Raw genomic sequence first — 27,823 nt, 5'->3', positions numbered from 1 at the left:
AATAATAATAATAATAATAATAAGAAGAAGAAGAAGAAGAAGAAGACAAATAAGAAGTCAAATAATACAATAATTATGAAATAAATAATATAAGAATAAATGCAGAACTGTAAACCTACTTTTGCCCTCCCCTGTACATGGACAGCTACTGCATAGTCACATCAAGTATCAAACTATATTTTATATTGCATTGTTTTCATAAAGTATGTTTATTATGAAAAATGAACAATGCATAACTGGCTAAACATCCCATAAGCAGTACATGTCTGTTGTGAATAGATAGATAAATAGATAGATAGATATGAAAGGCACTATAGATAGATAGATAGATAGATAGATAGATAGATAGATAGATAGATAGATAGATAGATAGATATGAAAGGCACTATAGATAGATAGATAGATAGATAGATAGATAGATAGATAGATAGATATGAAAGGCACTAATAGATAGATAGATAGATAGATAGATAGATAGATAGATAGATAGATAGATAGCTCCATCCCATGATGGCTAGGCAGAGTGTGTGCGTTCTTTCTTTATTTATGTGATTTTTTCACCAGTGCGGTGGGCTGGCGCCCTGCCTGGGGCTTGTTTTCTGCCTTGCACCCTGTGTTGGCTGGGATTGGCTCCAGCAGACCCCCGTGACCCTGTGTTCGGATTCAATGGGTTAAAAAATGGATGGATGGATAATGGATGGACGGATTTTTCACCAAGCACTGCATCCCAATCCAGGTGGTTTGTCATGTGGTGGGTGTGGCAACATGCTGTAATCAGTGCATGTTCCCAACCTTTGACCTTTGTGAAATGCCATGGAGACGTACAGTTCCCCAAACCTGGACACAGACAGACACAGAGACACAAGTCCAAAAGCAGCACACAGTTTATTTCCCCAGCTGCCCACTTCAGAGCACAGTACACAATTTAACATCACAATAATACTGCTCAGTCCCTTCTCTTTCTTTCTTTCTTTCTTTCTTTCTTTCTTTCTTTCTTTCTCTCTCTCTCTCTTCTCTGCCGCCTCTACTCCTCTCTACACAAGCTTTGTCCACCACCTTGCGACTCTGGCTCCTCGAATGGAGAGAGGCGGCCTCCTTTATAGTTCACCCAGAAGTGCTCCAGATGCACGCAGTGCGGCGGAAGTGCTGCCGTCTATGGCTCTGGAACTGTCCAGGCACCCCCTGGTGGTGACCAAGGGCCCCAGCAGGGTTGAGCTTCCAAGCTCAAAGCCCGTAGTCCTGATGCAATCCATGGGTCTTGCCCACTCGTGTTCCAGGGGAAGTATTGCTGTGAGCCTTTCCTCTCCTTCCATCAAAGAGCCCCAACCATCCAACACACTGTACTTAAAGGCTAGTTAACTGAATTGTGCAATATAGGCAACAATAGTTACCATCATAAAAATGAACAAATGATACAGCCGGAAATATAATGACTCTGATTAGATTAAATTGTACAGTAAAGGTTCAAATATTATGTGTAAGGTTAAAGAAGATGTTTTAAATATTCTATACAGTTCTTCTATTGAAATTAAAACAAAGTGAGCATGTCTGTGTATATTCGATACTCATTCGGTTTTTGAAATGGCTTATTCCAGCACAGAATTTTGGGGAGCTGCTGCAAATCCTCTTACCTTATCAGATGCAAGGGTAGAATCAACCATTGACAAAGTACCAGTCCACCGCAGGAAAGGTGCAGAAAGTCAATCCAATGCTAGGATGCTAAGAATAGCGACCCGCCAGCTCGAAAAAACGGTTATGTGATGATGCCACGTATGACGATGCCAAATGATCACACGGCTGGCAACAGGCATTCTTAACTCAAACCATATGGCTGTGGCTATCAAAAACAAGTACAAAAAAGCAGCGCCTGATGTCAGCATCATCATTTGAAAAATCATGCATATCTGGGTGGTCCAAAACCTGAATAAGCAGAATGTAAGATGGACAAAACACAAATTTATCACACATGATGTGTGTTTTAAAAAAACAGACTAAACTTTTTGTGCTTTAAATGATGCTGCTAAATGTGTCTTAGTGAGGATTGAATTGGTAGGGAACATACACCAACAATTCAAAATATGAATGCAAAGACAGTCTTACATGAAAGCATTCTCAATATGTAGGCTTCACAAATTGATGACTCGGAGAAAAGCCAATAGGGGGCCATGAATGCAGCACTACAGCATATGATTGGCCAATGACTGCAGTGAGCCTGGTGTTGTTTCAGCCCTCTGATGAAGTCATTGACCTCCCAGTCTATGACCAGGGGCCTCATGTATAAACGGTGCGTACGCACAGAAATGTTGCGTAAGAACTTTTCCACGTTCAAATCGCGATTTATAAAACCTACACTTGCTGTAAAGCCGCGCACTTTTCCACGGTACCTCATGCCTTGTCGTACGCAAGTTCTCCGCTCGGTTTTGCAGACTGGCGGCACCCAGCGTCAAAGCAGTGCTACTGTTCCTGTGTGGTTACTCATTATTTTCATGATGCGGCTTTATAAATACACTAAAACTAACCGCATATTGTTTATTAGTGTTATGCATCTGATTGTAATTAACTTGTAACAATAAAATGGTCCAGGGAACAGCCATAGTATTCCAAATATCATAACTGCTTTAGCGTTGTTACTCTCACTTCTCCTTCTTCTTCTTCTTCCAGCTCCTCCCGTTAGGAGTTGCCACAGCGGATCATCTTTTTCCATATAACTCTCACTGCACCATTCAGAGTATTTATATCACTGTATCTGAGTGTGAATCACAGCAGCAGCTGATCGGAAAGAGAATTATCGGTATACAGCTTCAAGGACACGCTGTCTCAGACACTGCAAAATGTTTTAAAGCCTTTCCTGTACGGACCTCGCGGTTCAGAAACAGTTTCATCCCAAGAACTATAAATGCACTCAATCAATTGCTCCTTGTAGAACTGTTTGTACTTATAAGTACAATCACCCCACTGTAAACTTGCACTACAGTTATAATATTGCACATCCTGAGCCACTTTATAAAGCACGTATTTACATATGATGACGATATCATTTTTAAGGTGAAATGCAGCAAAATATGTTTATTAAATTATACAGATAAAACTTTAACTTCATTTAAATAATCTATATTCTTCACTGGGAGTGTCGTGAAGGATAGAATAATTAAACATCTACTATGAAGATATTTCAAGGTTCCTTAAACGTTTTGAACATTCTGCGCTAAGCTTACAGATGGCATAACTTCTATTACAGAGCTGATTGTGTGGCGATCGGTTACTTGGGGAAAGAAAAGCAAGGACTGCAGTGGCATATAAAACAGAAAGAGAAAATAACAACACAGCTAAAAACGCAGCGACAAATTTCGGCAAAAGTTAAATGCTTGTGTCATGAGCACGAGGCGGCTATGCAGTGTCTGCAACGGATGTGGCCATCCACCGTGCATAAGCTACTTTACTGACATTGGCCGGCGAAGGAGCCACCGATTCTTCCTCTGCCCAGTGCCACCACAAGCCTAGAGCCGCCCCTGAGTACTGCTGCACTAAATTATTTCATCGAAGTGAAACACATGTTTAATAACGTGCTTTAACTCCTATCGTCATAAAAATGATATCACATATACATCTCAGTATTTTAGTTATTCAGAGAGCTGTAATATCACGAATGTAATGGACTCTGTGTCCAGTTGGAGGAAGAGAGCCAGTTTAAGAAGCAAGTAGTGATTCACACACATAGAGCACATAGAAGATCAAATACAAAACAAAGCATTTAACGTGCTACTTTTTTAAAAACGATTTTAAGATGAAGTTTATGATGTTCTACTTTAATGACAAAATAAACTACATAATTAAAGTGGAAATTTCGAGATTGAAGTTGACATTTCGTGATTTTTCCCCACTATGTGCCTTTTTTTCTCTGTACCCTAATAAGCTTTCATATGACACTCAGACAGTTAGCTACAACTCGGCTTTTCACGGCGACTTTGATATGTGACTTCTTTTTTATTTCCGCACTGTGCGATTTTGTGAATGTGAGCTTTCAAGATTCTCCAACACGCTATGTCACTCGATCAACTTCCTTTTGTTGATTATACCACGGTTTATTTGAACAAATAGTATGTTTTTCCTTTGCCTCTACTTGGTATTCGCTGAAATTCTTATATTTTCCCCCGTGCTTTTCCCATTGTCTTTTCACAGAAGGCTGAGCTTAAGGGCGATTTATATTGATTTGCATATTCAAAGAGGCGTAATTCTGGGAGGAGTTGGGGCTTTACATAATGCGCGTGCACGAGCGTTAGTTTTCATGCTGATCGGGATTTATGTAACGGAAGAACGTGGAAGTTGGAGTACGCACAGATTCCTGCATCTGGATTTTTCTGTGCGTAAGCACATTTCGGCTTTTGTGCTATCGCCATGTTATAGTGCGAGTTCTACGCACGCCGTTATACATGAGGCCCCAGGATACTAGCAGTTGAGCTTATAGGATCCAAGGGATGTGTGAACAACGTTATTGTTATTTACGAGGGACGTTCAAAAAAGTTTCTGCACTTTTTTAACTCTACTTATTAAGAACTAGCTGAAATACCCGGCATTGCCTGGGAAGAAAATAATTTTTTTTTTTAAAATTGTAATATAATATATAAAAAAACACAACTTTAAAAATGAAATAAATTAACAAACAATGAAGACTTACTAATGTGTTTGTATTATTCACTGAAGTGCCTTGTTATATGCAATGTTTTTAGTTTTTCTATCTTTAACCAATATATAAATGTACTTAGGACTTCCCACACGTTAACATGCCACATAAAGCTGTCCATGTGAGAAACAGGCTGTTTCCAAATTTTTCCACTACAGCATTGTTATAATAAGAATAATACAAGATGAAAACTATAGTAAACAAAAACAAATATTAAACGTCAAACAAATAATATTATGGATTTTTTATGATAAAAGTATGCTTTTACGGTGCACAACAGAAACATTCCAAGCATCAACTGGATGATAACATACATACATTGTTACAGGCTTTATCCTGGGTCCACTGCTCTTTTCGATTTACATGCTTCCGTTAGGCCAGATTATCTCGCGGCATAACATGAGCTACCAAAGCTATGCTGACGACACACAACTTTATTTATCAATAGCGCCTGATGACCCCGACTCTCTTGATTCACTGACACAATGTCTTACTTGTGTTTCTGTGTGGATGAGTAGTAATTTTCTCAAACTAAATAAGGAGAAAACAAAACTTTTAGTGATTGGCAAAAATTGATATAATGAGGGTATTAAAAATAAACTTGATCCATTAGGATTAAAAGCTAAGACGGAAGTAAAGAACTTAGGAGTAACTATTGACTGTGACCTGAATTTTAAATCACATATTAATCAGATCACTAGGACAGCATTTTTTCACTTCAGAAATATAGCAAAAGTTAGACCTCTTATAACACTGCAAAATGCTGAGAAATTAGTTCACGCTTTTGTTTTCAGTTGGCTAGATTACTGTAATGTACTCCTCTCAGGACCACCCAAAAAAGACATCAAATCAATTACAACGAGTGCAGAATGAAGCTGCTAGAATCTTAATTAGGAAAAGAAAATCCGAACACATCACCCCAGTCTTAGTGTCACTACACTGGTTACCTGTGTCATTTAGAATTGACTTTAAAATACTGCTTATGGTTTACAAAAAATATTTTTACTTAAATAATCTCACTCCATTCTATAATTCAGAATGCCTGTCACCTACACTCCAAATCGTAACCTTAGATCTTCAAATGAGGGTCTGCTTAGAATTCCAAGAGCTAAACTTAAACGAAGTGGTGAGGTGACCTTCTGCTGTTATGCACCTAAAATCTGGAATAGCTGACCGATAGAAATTTGCCAGGCTAATATGGTGGAGTGCTTTAAAAAACTGCTAAAAACTCATTAGTTTAACATGGCTTTCTCATAGCTTCATTTTAGTGTAACCCTGACATTCTGTATATTCAATTAATTATCATTATCATTCATGGTGGCCCTACTCACCCCTAGTTTCTCTGCTGTTCTTTTTCCGGTTTTCTGTGGTAGAGAATTGCGCCGCCACCACCACCTGATCAAAGCACCATGATGTTCCAACATTGATGGATTAAAGGTCAGAAGTCCACATGACCATCATCATCAGGTTCTTCCATGTGAACCCTGAATACAATGAGGACTGATTGAGGTAATTTATGTTAGGTAGAATGCCTAGATGGGGCTGGGTGGTCTCGTGGCCTCGGAACCCCTGCAGATTTTTTTTTTTTTTCTGTCTTCCTGGCCATTGGACCTTACTTTTATTCTATGTCAATTAATATAGCCTAATTTTATTTCTTTCTTCTCTTTTTTCATCCTGTAAAGCATATTGAGCGACAACATTTGTATGAAAATGTGTTATATAAATAAATGTTGCTGTTGTTGCATAATGTCAAAATACGTTCAAGGTAGTTTAAAAAAGTTGGGAAAAGCAAAACCTTTTTAAAGGTTTTTTGGCAGATTAATTTTTGTTTCGTGGTGTAGTAATAAGATTTTACATGCAGAATTTTTGATGACAATAATAATGTAATTGACGTTTTATTTTTTCATTAGGTTAATTTAATTCTATTAGCACTACAACATTGTTACAATAAGAATAATGCAAGATGAAAACAGAGTTAACAAAAACAAATATTAAATAACAAACAAATAATACTACAGATTTTTCATGATAGAACTGTCGGTTGCTTTTACGGAGCACATCAGAAGCGTTTCGAGCGTCATCTGGATGGTAACATCCATAAAAGACCGCAAGATTGTTACAGTTTGCTTTTTATATACGATTTCAAAAACAAACAACATCATTTTTCTACATTGTCACCTTCCTTTGCGATGCAATTTTCCCCAGTCACATGACACTCTCGGACACGACCAATTAGTACTCTTCCCGCCTTCACCGTTTCCAATGGAAATATAAAAATGTGGAAACCTTTTAAACGTCCCTCGTATTTGCTTTAGAATTAGTAATGATTGAATAGCGTTCACATCGAAAGCTTTCTTGCTTTCTAGCAATTCACACAACAAAAAAGGTGTTTCGTGTCTGTCAGCAGGCACTTTCATGTATTAATTCTGTATGTGTCTGCCTGTCATTTAATTACTTTTAATTATGATCTCTAGTGAAAAAAAAAAAATCCCAAAAAACGTATGCATATCCTCAACTAGGATAAAGTGGTTAATGTCACACGTGCGCGTCAGAGAGTCACCTTCCGAGTTCCTCTCAGATATGTGGTTCCATCCCGGACTGAGAGGGGGCGCTGACCCCAAACTCCATATTTATAATGACAGGACCTAACAGTCAAAAGAAGGTAGAGTTAAGATAAGGGGAAAGAACAGAGGTGACTAATAAAGCAAAGGTCAAAATGAGAAGTCCAAAAGGAGTGTGTGACGATGTGGGTTCTGGCTCCACACTCCCATCTGATTTTTGGAAGCACTTGAACCCAACACCGTCGATAACGTAACCGAGTGAGCTAGTCAGTGAAGGCAATAAATATTTAAGCAAGGGGATGGTTGAAAGTGCAACAGTGCTTTTATTTAAAATCCAACAAAACAGGTGTTCAAATAAATAGTGCAGTTCTTTCTTCAATAAATAATCCAATAAAAGGTGGAGGTCAAAACCAATAGAAAAACACAATCCTTAAAAACCAGAGGTTAAAATCTTCTCGTGGAAGCAGTCTTAAAAACAACAAACAAGATGGGTGCTTCTTTTCTGTTAGCGTCTCACCTGCTTATCCCGTTTGGGCTTAGCAGCAGGCAAGACGCTCTCTGCAGCTGCCCTCCTCTACACACTCGAGACTGGAGATCTCCCGATCCCTGGCTTCGGTTTGGCTCTCATCCCAGTCCCCGAGACTTGATTACCCCAATGGCCAGGACGCACACATTGGGGACTCCACCACCAAGTCTCCCGACTTCCGCTGCCTTTCTGCGGCTCATTGTTTTCACCAGGTCACTCCCGCTACATGGTCGCTCAGCGGGAGCAACATCCACTCAAACACCCGGGTGACGGCCTTACACCCAGCTTCCTCACAGCTGCCCTCGAAGGCCGATCGCGCGCTCACCACACGCACGCACCGCCTGCTTCCTCGCTCCCTGTAACCTCCGTCCTCTTTTCCTTTCTTTCCTATTTTCTTTTTCTCATTCTCTCTTTTCTCATCTTGTTCCTTTCTCAATCTTTTTTTTCCCCTACAACCGACTCGCGCTTCTTTTAAAATGACGAGGGCCACAGCAGCTGCAGCATTAGCCATGGGACAATCACGAATGTGGGCAGTTCCTCACCTGTGCACTCGGTGAGAAACGCCCACACCCTACGGATCGCCCCACGGCTCGCTATGGTCCAACGTCCCCTCGCTAAGCCGTGAGCGCGGTGATCATTTATTTAAAATGAATAGCCTTTGCTCAACGAGCTGTGGACCCATAACACCACAGAGTGTGGTAATAATGATTCTGTCTCAAACGAGGAGGAGGAAGAGTATGAGGTTGGGAGGATGCGCTGATTACACCCACCATACAATGAACACACGGATTGGGTGCAACAGGTGACACCACAGCACCACGCTGGAACAGTGTGAGATTTTTTTACAGTGGCAGAAGTGACAATCCTGCCATCAACCCACGAGTTTTCCCTGCAAGTTGGAGGACCTGCAAAAAAAAAAATATGATTATGACCAGAAGATGTGGAGGTCGAAGACGGGCCAAGAGCAATACCAAAGGTCAAAGCCAATCCTTTACCAAAACTAAATCACAAACAAGAAAAAATCAAAGTCAACGTTCAAAGCAAGGATTTGTTAACACAAATGAGATTCTTTTATCGTAACGATTAAAGATTTATCTGTTGTCACAACATGCGCTTAGGAGGCAGCCAATAAGCCCCAAGGTGAGTAGGCTATTGCAAGAGGAAGGGTTGGTTAAGGATACTAATGTCTCTCTCTCTCTTCAGACCGAAAGAAGAAAAATAAAACATCGAGGTTTACACCTACCTCCATTCCAATACTTTAAAATGGCTGCTCTCCACTTCCACTTCCATCTCTCAGTTGATGACATCATTTCCGGTTTCGCTAATTTGATGTCATTTCTGACTCCCTGAATTTGACGTCACATCCTGCTATATCATTTCCTGTCACCATTTTTGTTTGCTATTTGCTTTTTGTCAAATGTTTATTTTGCTCCATGTACAACGCAATTTGCATCAGTCCGCTGGACATTATACGGGGCTATTCCCTGACTCTTTTTGATGTATTGGCGTCAGGTTATTGCTTATTACACTGTCAAGATTGGATTCTAATGGGCTTGATCTTTATACCGTCTCCAGAATGACATTACAAACAAGTGCATCACAGAGAATTAAGGGAAATATGGAATTGTGGCATTAATAAAATCTCTGCCGTTCAAAACCTCATATTCAGCATATAGATTACTAATTATGTGATAATAAAAGGTACACAAATGTATGCAAATCGTAACACCTTCCAAATTGGCCACCAGAAATCAAAGTCAAGGAGTAAAATAAAGTGAATTGCAACTTGTAGTATTTTATCCAACTCACAGATATAAAACGGCCAATGATCCCTCAATATCCTAATGCTAGAGGCCACACCCCTAGGAACCAGATGGTCCTGCCATGCCAACAAAAATCATGGCGCCCGTCATCTTTTGGAATTTTGACCCTCATGCTCACTGTGTTTGACTACGTTTCTGGATTTCTGTATTGAGGCTCTGTTTGCATTTGGATTGCCTTTGTGTTTTTTCGGCAATTCCTTTGCTTCTCGATGTTACTGAAGATTTTGTGAGAATAAACTTTTAATTTTATTGTGGAAAAAGATGATCCAATGTTGTCTGTATTTCTGTCCGCTTTTTACGAGAGAACTACTTAACAGATTTAGATCTGTTTTTTTCTATAATTTACTTGAACATTCCGGTTGATTTTGCGACTTCACTCATTGAACTGAAAATCACAGTTCACTTGCAGGAGTGATTTATTCGTGCTAATCTAAGAGACACGCAGCAGGCCGAGGGAGGGGGATGTGTGACATCAGGAGTGGGGAGCAGGGCAGGGCTCTCCTCACTGTCTTTTTTCCATGAAAATCATGGCACCCGTCATCTTTTGGAATTTTGACCCTCATGCTCACTGTGTTTGACTACGTTTCTGGATTTCTGTATTGAGGCTTTGTTTACATTTGGATTGCCTTTGTGTTTTTTCGGCAATTCCTTTGCTTCTCGATGTTACTGAAGATTTTGTGAGAATAAACTTTTAATTTTATTGTGGAAAAAGATGATCTGCTGTGGCAATCCCTAACGGGAGCAGCTGAAAGAAGAAGAAGAAATGCTTAATTTTATAAAAGATTCGATACTTGCCCTTATTACTAGCCGGGGTTTGGTGGTTATACAATATAGGCATTTTTAGGAAGTGCCTTTGGAACTTATGGGGACTTATGTGCTTTGGGACTCCTAGTCCACGATGATATTAATATGAGGAGTCTTTATACATGCATGCTGCCTAAACAGAATATTTTTCATTTTCACATTAATAAACTGACACTGCATTTATATCTTAGTAACACAATGATTAAATGTACTCATATTAACTCCATGTGTTGTGGATGGCTTCTGTTCAGAGTCTTTTTCCCATTTTCCAACTTGACATAATTTTGTTGTGTTCTGTGATGCCATTGGCTATTATTTCACTGATTCTGTGGCTCATTTTCTGTAGCCTCAAATTCCACAGCCTTACAATATTCATCCCATATGACTGCAGAACCTCGATTTTCTTCTATAAGTAGGTTTCACTACATTTTTAATGCTTGAAATAAATCCCAGTTTGTGACTAGCATTTAACATAAACATTTGGGATTTCATTACGCTAAATCTGTTAGAAGCATGGCTGTGGGTTAGCCTGTTAGTATTTAAGATTTTCTCTGTGCTCGACAGATTGCTAGTAGTTGCCATAAACTGTGTTTTCCTTTGCTTCTAGTAAAGGATTTTTAATACACCTTTCAACTCATGTATAAATCAATCAGTCTTTGTTATGTTCCAGAGCTCACAGACAGAATTTCCATAAAGTAATTTCTCTGCAATTAATATTATACGTTGCCACAGCATCCATAAAGTTTCCATAGATGTACTGTAAATGGAGTAAATACTGCATATACAGTTTAGAAGGGAACAAGTGCAGGCTTATGTGAGAATCAAGGCAGCACTCGGAAATGACTTTGTTATATATACCGTGCTGTGAAAAAGTATTTGACCCCTTCCTGATTTCATGTATTACTGCAAATTATTGAAACTGAATATTTTCAGGCATTCAGCTAACATTTAATCTATATATATATAAAAGCCAAATACCACTGACTCACTCATCATGAAATCTCCCATCACTGCCAAAAGAGATCCTACTCTGCTGGGCCCTTGAGCAAGACCCTTAACCTGTAATTGCTCCAGGGGTGCTCTACAATGGCTGACCCTGCGCTCTGACCCCAAGGGGTATGTGAAAACTAAAAAATTCCTAATACAAGAAATTGTATAAGGTGAAATAAACAACAACAAAAAAACTCCCTCATCACGAAATCTCATGACAACTTGGGAATTGAAATTTGGAATGTAGGTTACCCTTGACCCATAGGTGCTCGCTGAGAAACGGTTTTAAAAATTTTGTGGTTCAAGCGCATTCTGTCTGTATGTCTATCCGCTTTTCACAAGAGAATTACTTAACGGATTTACATCTGGTTGTTTTCTATACTTTGCTTAAACTTTCTGGTTGATTTTGCGACTTCTCTCATCACGCTAAGTACCAGAGTTCGCTTGCGGTACCGATGTATTTCTGCAAATCCAACAGAGTCGCTGTGAGCCGAGAACGAGGGGGCGGGGCCTTCCTCATTCACTCGCCAGCCTCTGTTCCAGTTGGTCTACGTTTCACCACGTGTTGGAGTGCACCTTGCCTCCGCTTCGCTAATGATACCTGTTCGTTCAACAGACATTATCATCTACAGATTGTTAAGGGGTAACATTTGACGTTTTCAAGAGAGAGATCACAGCTACGTGTGTTTTAGAGGGTAGCTGCTGATTGCCAGAGATATCACGGCCATGTGCTTTTCTCCCCACAAGGGGAACGCTTTCCCGTCAGAGCTGAACGCGATCAGCTATAGTGCCAATGTCTATTGATTTTTAAAGTTTGTCCTGTTTCATTGCTATGTGGGGGAAGCCACAGGGAACAGCTAGTCTTCTTCCTATTTAATACGCTACTGTGGCTGTTCGTTTGTCTCTCCAGGATTTCAAATCACCTGTAGCTCGCAAATAGTTTTACCTATTGACTTGAAATTTGGTACACATATATTACGTGACGTTTACTATCCGCCTTCTGGGTGATGATTTTTATTTTATTCTACTGTAGAATCAACTCCCGGCAGCGCGCAGCAGGCACCATTCTCATTCCCTACCACCTTCACTAATCATTCTTGAGGCAGATTGAAGACTTAAGTGCCAGTTTAAACACAAAAACTAACTTAATCAGTTTTAATGTGAAAAGATGCCAATGAAAGAAGAGAAGCAGCAGGCCACTAGGGTGGAGAAAAGACGAGCTGCTCAGGAAGCAGCAAGCGCATCAACCTCTGAGCAAACGAATGGCAAACGTACAGAAAAAGAGGATGAAAACTAGGAATGATAAAGTCAAGTGTATTCACTGCACGTTATCGTGCAGTACGCCATTACCGGTATTAAATAAAAGAGATAAGAGTGAACAAATGCTACTTTTTATTTATTTATTTTTGAATGACTAGAGTTATCCAACATATTCTGGAGCTATGTAAATAAGAAAATGCCCCTAGTTAAATCAATTTAATGAAGGGGAAAACTAAAGTCAGTTAGCTAAGCATCGTTATGACTTGGAGTCCCAAGACACGCAAGTCCCAAAAAGTTGCAACATCCCTTCTACTAAAGGGGGATTTATCTTGAATTTCAGAAATCATTTGATAAGGTGCCACATGAGAGGCTGGGCATAAAAATGAAAGAAGTGGCTGCCATCGCATCATCCAGGTGGCTGCTACATACTCGTGGTAGTGTAAGTGGTTCCCATCTGTAAACATTATTATTATTATTATTATTATTATTATTCAAAAAGGACATTTTTTTGTTTATGTATTGATGATCAGGATTCAGAAGTAAGCCTGCAGTGAGAGCTATTGAAGGGACTGGATAACTTTAAATATTTATGATAAGTGGTAGCCCAAGATGGAGAATTAGATGTAAAGATAATTCACAGAGTGCAGCGTGGATGAGACAATTGAAAGATGGAATCAGAAGTATTGTGTGATCAAGAATTAAGGTGAAGGTTAAAGGTAAGATTTGTAAAACCAGCAGTGATGTAAGGACCTGACATGGGCAGTAAAGAGAGAGCTGGAGAAGAAGTTTGGATGTGGCAGAAATGAGAATATTGAGATGGATGTGCTGAGTTACAAAAAAGGACAGAATAAGAAATATAATCATGTTCGATTCACAGTGGCAGTGTCGCAGGTGGATCGCAGCCGACCACTGATGAATCTTCATCCACCATTCCAATAATCTGGCAATCATGCTCAACTCACCAAGGAGGAAAAGCATTGACAATTACACTTGATCCATCTAATCCTGTGACGCTCTTGTGATCACACCGGACCCAACCCTTTACTTTGATGATATTTCTCAATTCACCAAAGGGGACGAATACATTCCCTCCACTCAGACAATTGCGCTATGAGATAAGTGGGTCGTGAACATACTGGCATGTGAAAAACTGAGTTGTGACACCAGAAATGTTGGGAAACGCTGCTCTATGGTATAGCTGTAGTCTTTACTTTAATGCTACGTCTTATCTAAAATAAAATACACCAATTAAATATTAAGAGTCTTCTCTATATATATAAAATCCAATGTTGTCTGTATTTCTGTCCGCTTTTTACGAGAGAACTACTTAACAGATTTAGATCTGTTTTTTTCTATAATTTACTTGAACATTCCGGTTGATTTTGCCACTTCACTCATTGAACTGAAAATCACAGTTCACTTGCAGGAGTGATTTATTCGTGCTAATCTAAGAGACACGCAGCAGGCCGAGGGAGGGGGATGTGTGACATCAGGAGTGGGGAGCCGGGCAGGGCCCTCCTCACTGTACTTTTTCACAAAAATGCAGGCAAAGCCAGGGGGGACGACTAGTCTTTAATAAACTGAATAAACTCAAATTTTTGAACTCCATTACAGTGCTTACAATAGTTTTCAGTATTAACAGCATTAGTTCTACAACATGAGAATAGATAGATAGATAGATAGATAGATAGATAGATAGACTGCAGTGGGCTGATGCCCTGCTCGGGGTTTGTTTCCTGCCTTGCACCCTGTGTTGACTGGGATTGGCTCCAGCAGACTGCCGTGACTCTGTAGTTAGGATATAGTGGGTTGGATAATGAATAGATAGATAGATAGATAGATAGATAGATAGATATGAAAGGCACTATATAATAGATAGATAGATAGATATGAATAGCATTATATGATAGATAGATAGATAGATGGATGAAAGGCACTCTATGATAGATAGATAGATAGATAGATAGATAGATAGATATGAAAGGCACCATATAATAGATAGATAGATAGATAGATAGATAGATATGAAAGGCACTATATAATAGATAGATAGATAGATATGAATAGCATTATATGATAGATAGATAGATAGATAGATAGATAGATAGATAGATAGATAGATAGATAGATAGATAGATAGATAGATAGATAGATAGATAGATATGAGTGTCATTATATGATAGATAGATAGATTGATGGATGAAAGGCACTCTATGATAGATAGATAGATAGATAGATAGATAGATAGATAGATAGATAGATAGATAGATAGATAGATAGATAAGATTTTGGATGCACTCAAGAAAAATATAAAAATTTTAGCAATTAACCCCTCAAACACACAAGACAATTTGGCTTAGATAAGGATTTGTAACCTGTTGCCATTGTAAAAAGTGGCTAGGTGGGTTGACAAGGCAGGGACACAGAAGAAAAGTTTGGGGACCACCCTGTTAGCGTTGTTTAATCTGAAAATACAGTCAGTAACAGCTCAAAAAAAAAAAGAAAAGTAAGAAAGATGGCAGCTCGAGGCTAGCTGATTGCGTGCATCACAGGAGTTCTGTCCTCCTTGTTTTTTAGGTTAGCATCTGACTCCACCTTCCAGGATCGAGCTGTTCATATAATCTGAGGACCAGAAGAGCGGAGTTTCTCGGGTGGGAGGCGGGATCAGTTGTTCCACTTAGGCATTTTTTCCATGGCTGGGGGGTAGAAAGGAGAAGATAGCTTTAGCATCAGTGCCCCCTCTTGTCCTGGACTGGTATTGCTTAACCTTGTCAGAGCAAAGGAAGGTGGTTCTCATACACATATTAAATCTAATAGCAGGTTTGTAGGTGGGAGTATGATGGATCAGATTGTGGTCAGAACTAGTTGTACCACAGATTTACATTTAATGGCATTTATTCTTTAAAAAAATAACACATCTAGACACATCTCAAGGATAATTAAAGCAAACAGGATGCACCTGACTCCAGTTTCCTCCCACAGTCCAAAGACATGCTGGTTAGGTGGATTGGCGATTCTAAATTGGCCCTAGTGTGTGCTTGGTGTGTGGGTGTGTTTGTGTGTGTCCTGTGGTGGGTTGGCACCCTGCCCACGATTGGTTCCTGCCTTGTGCCCTGTGTTGGCTGGGATTGGCTCCAGCAGACCCCCGTGACCCTGTATTCGGATTCAGCGGGTTAGAAAATGGATGGATGGATGGAGGATGCACCTGAACTCAACTGGGAATGTCACAGCAACAGGTCTGAAAAACTTCTATAAATGAAAGTTTTCAGTTTTTGACTTTTAATAAATTTGAAAACCTTTCTGAAAACCTATTTTCACTTTGCCATTATGGGTTATTGAGTATAGATGAATGGACAAAAATTAAGTGTTCAAGGCTCTGGATATTTTCTAAATCCATTGAATACCAGAGCTTCCCCAAACAGCTTTGCTTTTTCCGAGCTTTCTGCAAAAGACCAAAGAGAGCCTATTCTGTGCAAAAAAAGAAATAAATAAATAAAAAAAACAAAACATGAAATAATAACCAAACCAACTTTCAGAGCTCGTTTCTAATCTGTAACATGCTGTAGCACAGTAGCATAGCCATACGCTGTTGCTTAACCAATATTCACTGAAACATCAATGGACTATACAAAGTGAAGATGGTTTACAATCCACCATGAAATAGTTTTATTATTTTTTAAATGTGTAAAATATGGGGAGCTGTGTTGTCTAGCATGGTCTAAAACAATTCCCCTTCAAACACAATCTGTCACAACCTAACAATTTATGAAATAAACAGACTTCTAGGGGACTGAAAGGGCTACTGTTGCAGTACTTGTGACCTCTGGGGTTTTTGTTTTTTGGATGAAAAGTCGTAATTTTGTTATGAATTCTGATTTTGTAAGTCACCCTTGGCCAAAGGCTGATGTCAGATGTAGAAAAATATTTTTTTTTAACTCCAGTTATTTGGTCATGAGTTTAGAAAATTCGCTTTGGCAATTAATTTGAACTCTTTGGAGTCTCCTTGTGCGGTTTGTGTGTTCTCCTCGTGTTTGTAGTCAAGTCAAGCTTATTGTCGTGTATACATACAGAAACACAATGACATTTTTACTTGCCTGTCTCATCAAAACAACTGACAAAAATAATAAAAAACATTTAAAAAAAAAAAAAGAAGGAAATCATAGCATGCAACATACATAGTGCCTTTAGGACGTATTCAGACCCCTTCACCCTTTACTTATTTTGTTATGGGGCACCCTTGTGCTAAAATTCTTTAAATTATTTTTTTCTCTGCATCAAACAACACTCACTACTCCAAAATAAGAAACCAAAAACTGGATTCCATACAATTTTGTAAAATTATTAAAAAAAAAACAAAACAACTGAAACATCCCACCGACACAAATTTTCAGACCCTTTATTCAGAACTTTGCTGAAGCCCCTTTAGCAGCCATTCCAGCATTGGAGTCTCCTTGGGTCTGACTCAACAAGCTTCATACACCTGGATTGAAGGATTTCCTGCCATTCTTCTCCGCAGATTCTCTCAGGCTCTGTCAGGTGGGTGGTCAGCTGTTTTTAGGTCTCTCCAGAGATGTTCGACAAGTTTCAACTCTGACCTCTGAATGGGCAACACATGGGTATTCACAGAGTTGTCCCTAAGCCACTCCTGTGTTGTCTTTGCTTTGCACATAGGGACATTGTCCTGTTGGAAGGTGAGCTTTGGGCACAATCTGGGGTTCAGAGAGCTCTAGAGTGTGGTGAGTGGCTGGGGATGGTACCCAGCCTGGGATGCTCTGGAGGACTGGAGGAGGGCTTACGCCTCATCCAGACCACGAGGTGGCGACCACCCTGGTAGCTTTGGGGACCACGGCAACTGAGCTTGGAAGCTGAACCCTATAGGGGCCCATGGTCACCACCAGGGGGCACCCAATGCCTGAGGAGCCCTGGCCCTCAGCACTTCCGTCACACCCGGAAGTGCCGGGGGGAAGAAGACCAAGGACACCCGGAGTGCTTCCGGGTGCACAGCCGGTACTTCTGCCACACTGGGGAGTGCCGGCAAAAGCTAATCGGGAGGCACCTGGAGCACGTCCGGGTGGGGATAAAAGGGGCAACCTCCCTCCATTCGATGGCTGGAGTCGGGTGGAAGAAGGACAAAGTCCTCCTTGGAGGAGAGGAGTGGAGGTGGCCTGAAGAGAAGAGACAGGCATTGTGTTAAGGCCTGGACTTTGGGGGAGTTTTGGGGATGTGTGCGCCTTGTAAATAAAGCGTGTGTTGGGTGATTATAGTGATGTCTGCCTGGCTGTGTCCGGGCCGCATATCACAAGAGTAAAATTATAATTAAGGATATCTCAGTACTTTGTTCCGTTCAGCTCTCCCTTATCCCTGACTAGTCTCACGGCTCCCGCTGCTGAACCACAAACCCACAGCATGATAGTGCTACCGCCATGCTTCACTGTTGGAAAGGTATTACACATGATGTAGCTCAAAGTGTTTTACAAGACAAGGAAAGAAAACTTTATATGAAACAAAAAAAAGATTAGGCAATGCTAAATAACAAAGAATAAAGTAAGGTCTGATGGCTGGGAGAACAGAAAAAACAAAACCAAAAAAATCCAGAGGGTTGAAGAAAAAAAAAAACAAAATCTGCAGGGGTTCCAAGGCCATGAGACCACCTAGCCCATACTGGGCATTCTACCAAACATAAATGATCTCAATCAGCCTCCTCTAGGGACTATTAATTTTTTACAGAGCCGTGAAGCACATCCTATTGTGTTTCAGCTTACTTCAGCCAGACTAGGAAGGTGATCCCTAGATACGCATGTATGGCAAAGTACAGAGGGGGGCTCTATGACAGTGCGGGTCGGCTCCTGGCTCCCTCTTCTACTACGGAAACCTCTTGAACCCGACACCTTCGATAACATAACTGGATGAGCTTAGCTGATGAGGACAAAACACACATGAAGCAAGGGGATGGTGTAAAAGTGCGTTTATTAAAAATGTATTCAAAAGGAAAGTGTAGTGCTTCAGAATTCATAAATAAATAATACATAAAAACAGGTGAAAAGGAGGAGGTTAAAATAATCCCAATAAATATTCATAAAAATCCGCTGGCAAGGACAGTTCTTTGTAAAAGCCCAGTGCCTTCTTCTTTTAACACTGGCGGCTCCTCTGCTTATCCCGTACGGGCCTTAAGCGGAGGAGTCGCCTTACTGACAGGTGCAGTTGACTTTCCACAGGTCCTATGGTTACGGACAGACTCCCTCTCCAGACCGAGACTTGGGTCCCCAATGGCTGTGGCGCTCATGCTAAGGCTCTCCTCCTAAGCCTCCTCAACCCACGCTGCCTTCCCGGCCTTCCACCATGGGCCGTGTAAACTCCTGGGGCCTCGTGCATAACGCTGTGCGTAGAATTCACACTATAACATGACGTAAGCACAAAAGCCGAAATGTGCTTACGCAGAAAAAATTCCAGATGCAGGAATCTGTGCGTTCGCCATCTTCCACTTTCTTCCGCTACATAAATCCCGGTCAGCGTGAAAAGTAACGCTTGTGCACGCGCCTGCTGTCCCGCCCCAGCTCCTCCCAGAATTACACCACTTTGAATATGCAAATCAATATAAATAGCCATTAAGATCAGCCTTTTGTTAAAAGACAATGGGAAAAGCACGGACGAAAATATAAGAGTTTCAGCGAATACCAAGTGGAGGAAAAGGAAAAACTGACTATTTGTTGGTTTAAAAAGTGGTATAATGAGCAAAAGGAAGTCGATCGAGTGACATAGCGTATCAGAGAAACTTGAAAGCTCAAGTTCACAAAGTCGCACAGTGCCCGAAATAAAAAAGGCGAGTCATAGTCCACCTTCTGAGTGTCACATGAAAGCTTATTACGGTACAGAGAAAAAAAAAAATAGGCAACCGGTGGGAAAAAAGCACGAAATGTCAACTTTAATCTTAAAATTTCCACTTTAATCATGTAGTTTATTTTGTCATTAAAGTAGAACATCATAAACTTAATTTATTAGTTTCTCAAATCCCATCGTAACTAAAGTAGCACGTTAAATGCTTTGTTTTGTATTTGATCTTCTATGTGCTCTATGTGTGTGAATCACTACATGCTTCTTAAACCGGCTTTCTCTTCCTCCGACAGGACACAGAATCCATTACATTCATGATATTACAGCTCTCTGAATAATTAAAATACTGAGATGTATACGTGATATCATTTTCATGATGATAGGAGTTAAATCATGTTATTAAACATGGGAATACGGTGGCGCAGTGATTGTTCATGTCTCAGATGCTTGCTGCGCCGTGTGCAACCTTCGATGAAATAATTTATTGCAGCAGTACTGTGTAAAAGATGAAGCAATAGATAACATAAAGGTTTGGGGTTTTCCGGCCCCGTATATTGTAGACAATCCACAATATTTCAAAAAGAAAACCGGTCAAAATATAAACAAAACAGTTCATATGCGCAACGCCCTTCAGAGGCGTCGGCGGCCATTTTATAGAGGAGGAGCCGGAAGTGGAGGAATGCTGGGAAGGAACCGTGAGGGAGGATGGGACTGCTGATATCAGGAAAGATAGCGGAGGAAGGGCGGAAGTGGATGTACTGCGGGCAGGCTATGATGGCGGAGCGTCTCTTTTTCTGGAAGACAAAGGAGAAAGGTTAGTACTCTGCCACTCCCTGCCGGCGAACGTCTTTCGAAGCAGTTTAAGATCCGTCCGCGGCCTCCTACTCACACATGCGAGACACGACCCCCTCCATTAGCCCAAGACCGTCAGGTCGGGCGGACCTAACCGAGTGGTCGTGGATGCGAGAGAGGGCATCGGCATTGGCATGAAGGCCGCCGCGGCGATAAGTGATCGCGAACTTATAGGGCTGTAAGTCCAGAAACCACCTGGTGACCCGCGGATTCGACTCTTTGTGTAGGGACATCCACTGAAGCGCAGCGTGATCAGTCACCAGAGTGAATTCGCGACCCAACAGGTAGTACCGGAGATAAGTCACGGCCCACTTTATGACCAAGGCTTCCCTCTCCACTGCCGCGTACCTGGCCTCTCGGTCCAGCAGTTTCCGGCTTAGGTACATCACAGGGTGTTCGACACCATCGACGCTTTGGCTCAACACGGTGCCCAGGCCTGTGTCCGAAGCGTCGGTCTGGAAGATAAAAGGCCGCCCAAAATCAGGGGTCCTTAATACAGGTGCCGACGTTAGGGCCTTTTTGAGGTCATTGAATGCGTGCTCTGCCATGTCGTTCCATACCACTTGTAAGGGAGCGCCTTTCTTTGTTAAATTAGTCAAGGGTGCTGCCCTTTCGGAGAAACGGGGTACGAACCGATGGTAGTACCCCGCCAGCCCCAAGAAAGCCTGCACTTGTCTCTTGGTATTCGGACGGGGCCATTCCAGGATGTCTTTGACTTTGGAATATTGGGTGTCTCACCTGTCCTCGTCCCACAAGGTAGCCTAAATACTTGGCCTCCTTTAAGCCAAAAAAACACTTACGGGGGTTAATGCGGAGGCCAGCTTTAGCCAGTGTCGCGAGGACAGCAGAGACCTGCAATAGATGCTCCTCCCAGGTGCCGGAATAGATGACGACGTCATCCAGGTAGGCGGCACTATAGGACTGGTGGGGCTTCAGCACTCTATCCACCAGACGCTGAAAGGTCGCTGGGGCCCCGTGCAGCCCAAATGGGAGGACCTTGTATTGCCAATGTCCACTAGGGGTGCTAAAGGCCGTCTTTTCTTTTGCAGATGCCGTTAAGGGAATTTGCCAATACCCTTTCGTCATATCAAGAGTAGTCAAGTACCGAGCCGCACCCAGCGTTTTGAGCAGGTCGTCAATGCGGGGCATCGGGTAGGCGTCGAACTTGGAGGCCTGGTTTAGACGTCTAAAGTCATTGCAGAACCTCCAGGAGCTGTCCGGCTTGGAAATGAGGACGATTGGGCTGGACCAAGGGCTATGGCTTTCCTCGATAATGTCCATATCCAACATTTGTTGCACCTCCAGTTCCACTTCGGCGCGTTTTGCCTCCATGAGTCTATAGGGCCTCTCCCGGACGATCACTCCGGGGTCTGTGACTATATCGTGGTGCAATCAGCGAGGTCCGGCCTGGTGACTCGCTCACTACTTTGGGGATGGCGTGGATAGCCTGGGTTATCTCTTGCCACTGTAGGGGTGTCAGCTCGTCACCAAGGTTAAGGGCAGACGTGCTAGCGAAAAGGGAGAGGGATCTACGAGTGTCGGGAGGCTCGTCCCTGTCCTTCCAGGGTTTTAACAAATTGACATGGTAGATCCTCTCACTCGGTCGACGTTTAGGTTGCTTAACTAAATAGTCGACGAGCCCCTTTCTTTCCCTAACCTCGTATGGCCCCTGCCAGTGAGCTAGCAACTTGGAGTGGGAGAAAGGAACGAGCACCATCACTCGATCCCCCGGGTGGAACTCCCGGAGGACGGAGTTGCGGTTGTAAAACCAGGCCTGCGCATGAGTCACGTGGTCCTTTAGGAGTGGCCTGATTTTAGCAAGCCTGTCGCACAGTTGCGCCACATACTCCACTATATTGGAGGAGGGAAGGGCCTCAGCCTCCCAGCCCTCTTTTAGTATGTCTAAAAGTCCCCGGGGTTGTCGGCCGTACAATAATTCAAAAGGGGAGAAGCCTGTAGAGGCCTGGGGCACCTCCCGGTAGGCAAAAAGCACGAGCAGTAGGAGCTGGTCCCAATTCCTGCCATCGGCTCTGACTACCTTGTGGAGCATCTGTTTAAGCGTCTGGTTAAAACGAGTCTACCAGCCCGTCTGTTTGGGGGTGGTAGACAGACGTCTTCAGGTGCTTTATTCTCAGTAATTTGGCAACCTCCCTTAACGTATCTGAGGTGAAGGGAGTACCCTGGTCCGTGAGGACTTCTTTGGGGATACCCACTCTTGAAAATAGGTTGACTAATTCCCGTGCGATATTCTTGGTGTTAGCGGAGCGCAGGGGAACCGCCTCAGGGTATCGGGTTGCATAATCTACCATGACCAATATGTACTTGTGGCCACGGTTTGAGGGTTCCAGGGGTCCTACTAAATCCACCCCTATTCTGTCAAATGGGATTTCTATCAGGGGTATTGGGACGAGAGGAGCGCGGTCCCTTCTAGGAATCTGGTGAATCTGACATTCCGGACAGGATTGACAGAAGCGCCGGACCTCCTCGTTGATCCCGGGCCAGTAAAAGCGGAGCTTGATTCTCTCCAATGTCTTCTCGGCCCCAAGGTGGGCGCCTAGGAGGTGAGCGTGAGCTAGTTCACATACCTTCCGCCGGAAGGTACGCGGCACTAGCAACAATTTCCACACCTCACCCTCATGGGTTGCCACCCGATACAACAGATTATTCTCCAGCACAAAGAAGGGCTCACGTGGCATGGAACCGTCAGCTTGTGAGCTGCCTGGAAGAACAATCGCATTCCGGGCAAACCGCAGGGAATCGTCATTCCACTGCTCCCTTTTAAACGATGCAGGCGTGGACCGAAATTGGTGGTCCAAATTACTCAGGGGGTCTTGGGAGCGGGTTGGCGGAAGTGTTCCCTGGCTCGTCCCTTCCCCGGTGGATACTTCCGGGTCAGAGTCCGTCGCCTGAGAAACTTCCCCCGAAGTGCCTGCGCCATTATGGCTTGCCTCAGAGCATGGTGTGGAGACCGCGGGAAGGGTGCCTCGCCCCCTCATAACCAGACCTTCCTGTGCGACCAGTCTTGTCCCAAAATTACTGGATAGGGGGGGTCGGGCAACACCGCGACCGTCAAGTTGGAAACTTGCCCCTTCCATGTGATGTAACAGCGGGCGGAACGGTAAGACTTGGTCTCCCCATGCACACAAGTGACTTGCAAGTGCTGCGAAGCCACTGTTGCGGTAATACGTAACGGCGAGCGACAATTGTAATGTTGCTGCCGGAGTCAAATAGAGCCACCACCGAGTGCCCGTTTAATAACACCACTCCCGTGTTTGGACTTGCCAGTGGGTGCGACGGAGTACCTTTCGGCGGTGGCCCAGGTGCAGTCCATCGGCTCCGTTGGGGTGTTGTGGGGACAGGTCGGCAGTAGATGGCCGGTCTCGCCGCACTTGTAACAGCGCGGGGAGGCCAGCTTTTCCTTAGGCCTCTGCGGTGCGAGGGCTCGGGGGTGGCTGCCCGTCCCTGTCGGTTCCCACGAGCGTGCCTTTCCGACCCCCCGGCTTGATAGATCGCAAGCTGATGCTCCAGGACTTCCAGGAGGCCTGGCATGTCCTTATAAGGATGGTGCCGGACCTGCTGGGCGAGGGAGCTTGGCAAGGCATTTACCAGGCCCTCACAGGCCACCTGTGCTTGGGGACCTTCGGGCCGTAACCAGGGTCCCATTTTGCCCCAGAAGTCGAAGGCCTGTGCACGGGCCGGCTTCTCCGGGTCAAACTGCCAGCTCCGCCATTAGGTCACCTGCTGGCCCGGCGTGATGCCGTAGCGTGCCAGGATCTCCTGCTTTAGGAGGTCATAACTCGCGGCCTCCTCCTCGGGGAGGTCGTAATAAGCCCGCTGCACGGGTCCCCAGAGCGCCCACTCGGACCGCTGCCACTCGTTCCGGGTGGCCGTCCGTTCAAAGATGCCCAGGTAGGACTCAATGTCATCCGCTCCTGTCATGGGCACCAGAGGCGGAGGCGTTGGACGAGGCGGATCGGGTCTTACCCTTTGGGCTTCTGCCAACCTGGCCTTCGTTTCCTCCAACTCGCGGGTGGTTGCGGCTTGCGCCTGCTGCAGGGCCAGGATCTGGGTATTCATCCCCTGCAGCACTGTGTTTAGGTCTTGCCCTTCAGTCATCTCTCTCGGGCTCTTATCCTGCTGACTACGCCACTGGAAAAGATGAAGCAATAGACAACATAAAGGTTTGGGGTTTTCCGGCCCCGTATATTGCAGACAATCCACAATATTTCAAAAAGAAAACCGGTCAAAATATAAACAAAACAGTTCATATGCGCGATGCCTTTCAGAGGCGTCGGCGGCCATTTTATAGAGGAGGAGCCGGAAGTGGAGGAATGCTGGGAAGGAACCGTGAGGGAGGATGGGACTGCTGACGTCAGGAAAGATGGCGGAGGAAGGGCGGAAGTGGACGTACTGCGGGCAGGCTATGATGGCGGAGCGTCTCTTTTTCTGGAAGACAAAGGAGAAAGGTTAGTACCCTGCCACTCCCTGCCGGCGAATGTCTTTCGAAGCGGTTTAAGATCCGTCCGCGGCCTCCTGCTCGCGCATGCGTGACAACTGTCCCTTTCAAATGTACTAACCTCCAATTCCTGTCCTTTTTCTTTTCTTTCTCCAAATACCCAATCGGCACAATCAGCTCTGTAATAGACGTTAAGACATCTGTAAGCTTAGAATGACGATTCTTTAAAACTTTTAAGGAACATTGAAATATCTTCGTAGTATGTGTTTAATTATTCTATCCATCTATCCTTCCAGTGTCATGCCAATCCCAGTAAGAATACAGCGTGAGGCAGGAACAATCCATGAACGGAGCGCAAGCTTCTAGCTAGTGCTGCTGCACTGTGTCCTGGCATGTTTAATTATTGACAATATAGATTATTTAAATGGAGTTAAAGTTTTATCTGTATAATATAATTATCATATTTTGGTACATTTCATCTTTAAAATGATAATGTCATCATATGTAAATACGCACTTTATAAAGTGGCGCAGGTTGTGTAATATTATAACTGTAGTGCAAGTTTACAGTGAGGTGATTGTACTTATAAGTACAAACAGTTCTACAAGGAGCAATTGATGGACTGATTGAGTGCGTTTATAGTTCTTGGGATGAAACTCTTTCTGAACCGTGTGGTCCATCCAGGAAAGGCTTTGAAATGTTTGCCGTGTGAAACCAGTTCTATAGACAGCATGGCTGAGGCGGCGTGTGCTTGATGCTGTATACCAATAATTCTCTTTCTCAGTTTCTGTAGATCGTTGATTCCCCACTCAGATACAGTGAGAGTAATATGGAAAAAGATGATCCAATGTGGCAACCCCTAATGGGAGCAGCTGAAAGAAGAAGAAAGTCCTTCATCCACCCAGAACTGCCCACATACTCTCGCCACATGAGGCCAGGCATTGTCGTGCACCAGGAGGAACCCAGCAGCCACTGCAGCACCATAGGGTCTGACAATGGGTCCAAGGATTTCATCCCAATACCTAATGGCATTCAAGGTGCCGTTGTCTAGCCTGTAGAGGTCTATGCGTCCCTCCATGGATATGGCTCCCCAGACTATAACTGACCCACCACCAAACCGCTGATGCTGAGCGATGTTACAGGCAGCATAACATTCTCCACAGCTTCTCCAGACCCTTTCACGTTTGTCATATGTGCTCAGGGTAAACCTGCTCTCATCTGTGAAAAGCACAGGGTGCCAGTGGTGGACCTGCGAGTTCTGGTATTCTATGGCAAATGCCAATCGAGTTCCACAGTGCCAGGCGGGCAGTGAGCACAGGGCCCACTAGAGAACGTTGGACCATCAGACCACCCTCATGAAGTCTGTTTCAGATTGTTTAGTCAGAGACATTCACACCAGTGGCCTGCCTGTTGGAGGTCATTTTGTAGGCTCTGGCAGTGCTCATCCTGTTCCTCCTTGCCCAAAGGAGTAGATATCGGTCAGTCCTGCTGATGAGTTAAGGACCTTCTACAGCCCCCCTATCCTAGAGTAACTGCCTGTCTTCTGGAATCTCCTCCATGCCCTTGAGACTGTGCTGGGAGACACGGCAAACCTTCTGGCAATGGGAGACACATATTGATGTGCCATCCTGGAGAAGTTGGATGACCTGTGCCACCTCTGAAGGGTCCAGGTATCGCCTCATGCTACCAGTAGTGACACTGACCGAAGCCAAATGCAAAACGAGTGACAAAACAGATAAGGAGGGAAAAATGTCAGCGGCCTCCCTGCACCTGTTAAACCATTCATTCCTGTTTTGGGGGTTGTCTCATTGTTGCCCCTCTAGTGCACCAAAATATATGAAACTGATGAACAAGCCCCTCTGCTACTTAACTGACTAGTTCAGTAGCTCAGAAGTTTCATTGACTTGATGCTATACTCGGATATAAAAGTGTTCCTTTAATTTCTTTGAGCAATATATATTATTCCCAGCATTTCATTAGCCCATCCTATCTTGACATGGCAGTTTTGTCTCTCTTGTTCCTTGCAGAAGATCTTTCATTTCCTGATTACATTCCCCAATCCATGAACCTGGAGCCCAGAATGATTAAATCTTCAACAATTTCTAAATCTTCATTGTCTATCAACAGGCACCGCATTCGCGGTGGGTTTTCTTCATTACTTTCCATCCTGCCGGGTCAGACTCCCTCTACCCACAACATTAAAAATGGGAATCATTCATTTCACTACACGGATGGATGGCTTTATCACTTAACTGAAGTCCGATACCACACTGTAATCGGCTGAAATGCAGGTCAGCACTTTCACATTGTTTTTTTTTTAATGGCAAAATATGAAAAAATGATTAAAAGGCGTTAGCACACATTAGAAATTAAAATCGTCATTGCAAATGAGCACGACACAATTTACAAGACTGGAAGAACGGCTCATAAAATAGTGTTCCCATTTTTGTTATTTTCCATTCTTGTGGTATTGCTTTCAAGGCCATAACTAACAAGAACAATAAAATGTTTGATTACGTGGGGAGTCGGCTTCACTGCAGGGCATTAATACAGAAATGACATGTATATATAATACCCATAAAAGTGCAGACCTAACACTAGCTGATTTACTCAAAGGCACCGTATTTTAAAACAAATGGCCCCTTTAATTGGAATTCAAACAGTGTAAAATAGCTCTGTGCGGTTGCTTTTTAAATTTGCCATTAACAAATGTAATTATTTAATTACTAAGTAATAATTTTAAGCATTAAGTATCAATTGGAATTTGTGTTTGAATGCACATTAGACTTTTATGTTAAGCTAAGAAAACAGCAATGGCTATTTAGCATCAGCAGCATCTGACAGGAACACATCTATAACTATTATTATTTCTTTAATCTGCTAATATGAATTACATTTGAATTAAGTGGGGGCAACACAGTGGAGCAGTGGTAGTGCTGCTGCCTTACAGTAAGGAGACCAGGGATCCAATCTCAGGTTCTCCCTGTGCTGGAGTATGCATGTGTGTGTGGGTGGAATCATTGGGAGCTCTTTGCTCTC

The sequence above is a fragment of the Polypterus senegalus genome, chromosome 15 (genome assembly GCF_016835505.1).
Source record: "Polypterus senegalus isolate Bchr_013 chromosome 15, ASM1683550v1, whole genome shotgun sequence".
NCBI lineage: Eukaryota > Metazoa > Chordata > Cladistia > Polypteriformes > Polypteridae > Polypterus > Polypterus senegalus.
Note: the sequence above shows the minus strand (reverse complement) of the source record.